Here is a 1488-nt window from a genome sequence, read left to right as displayed (position 1 = left end):
AAAAAAAAACATCACCTTTCCTTGATAGTTTTTTAAATAAGAATTTCCGATATGAAAACAATAAAATACATTAATGAATTCTTATCATTGCAGAGAAATTATCTGGGGAATGGAGTCTCTTAGGAAACAGGTCAATTCTAGAAGGTCCTTTCCTTATAGCTTTATTAAATGGCAAAAGTTTCTTGTTTTTGAGCAAGGAATCATGATTTAAAATTCTATCAATAGAAGAGGAAGAGACAGAGGGACTCTCACTGGAATCATGAAAACTCAAGAATTTGGAGATGAGAATTAGACTTACTAGCAATAAGCCAGACTTGGGCAAAATGAAGCTCAAGTAAATACCCTGAGGTTTGAAATGAAGGATAATTTAAGAGGAAAAGACAGCAAGAGTCCATTTCTTTACATTCTTCGTTACTTTGAACTCCATGGCTCAAGCAGTGCCTTCTTGACCACTCCCGTCCCGCTATGCTCGCTCTCTAGAATCAGTACCACTTCCCTCCATTTGATTTCCCTTTGTCACTATTCTCTAGGCTCCAAGTGGGAGGGGCTCCTTCAGCCCAAATACCTGATTAAGTGCCACAGGCATATTTGCAGTGGTTAAGAAATCCAAGTGATGTGAGGGATAAGGTGTCTTACGTTATGTGAAGGAGACATTTTTGAAAAGCACCTAAGGACAGGGGGCTGGTTCCTAGGTGAACTGCCCTGGTAATTAGTGGGGGGTTGGAACTGTCATTTCTATCCTCCCCCGGACCTCCGGGGACAGAGCTGGCCATCACGAATGGCCAATGATTTAATCAACGCTGCCTCTGTAAGAGCCCAAAAGGATGGGGATTGGAGAGCTTCTAAGTTGGTGAGCACGTGGAGATTTGAGGAGGGTGGCCAGAGAGGGCATGGGATCTCCCTGCCTGTTCCCCCTACCCTGCCCTACACACCTCTGCCACCTGCCTGTTTGGAGTTATATCCTTTTATTTATTTATTTTTTTTAATGTTTATTTAGTTTTGAAAGAGACAGGGGGAGAGAGAGAGAGAGAGAGAGCGAGCGCAAGTGCAAGGGGCAGAGAGAGAGGGAGACAGAGAATCCTAAGCAGGTCCCATGCCATCAATGCAGAGCCTGATGTGGGCTTCAAACCCACAAACCGTGAGATCATGGCCTGAGCTGAAATCGATAGTCGGAGGTTAACCAACGGACCCACCCAGGCGCCCCTATATCCTTTTATAATAAACCAGTGATCTGGTGAGTAAAATGTTTCTCTGAGTTCTGTGAGCTGCTCTAGCAAAGTAATCGAACCCAAAGAGGGGGTGGTGGCAACCTCCCATCTATAGTCAGGTGACCAGAAGCACAGGTGATAAACTGGTGTCTGAACTAGGGGAGGCAGTCTTATGGGACCAGCCCTTCCACCCACTGGGACCTGATGCCACCTCCAAGTAGATCATGTCAGAACTGAGCTGAATTGTTGGGTTCCTGCTGCCCCCCCCCCCCCCCCCCGC

At 45.9% G+C, this 1488-nt stretch overlaps 1 protein-coding gene across 3 annotated transcripts in view; it reads right to left on the bottom strand.

Moving 5' to 3' along the window:
* The window catches only part of EFHC2 (EF-hand domain containing 2), a 181624-nt gene that overhangs the window by 846 nt on the left and 179290 nt on the right, over positions 1 to 1488 (bottom strand). The gene's annotated exons all lie outside the window — the stretch shown is intronic.

The sequence above is a fragment of the Crocuta crocuta genome, unplaced genomic scaffold (genome assembly GCF_008692635.1).
Source record: "Crocuta crocuta isolate KB4526 unplaced genomic scaffold, BGI_CrCroc_1.0 scaffold467, whole genome shotgun sequence".
In the NCBI taxonomy this organism is placed as follows: domain Eukaryota; kingdom Metazoa; phylum Chordata; class Mammalia; order Carnivora; family Hyaenidae; genus Crocuta; species Crocuta crocuta.
The sequence above is the reverse complement of the archived record's forward strand: the minus strand, read 5'-3'. Positions and strand labels throughout refer to the sequence as shown.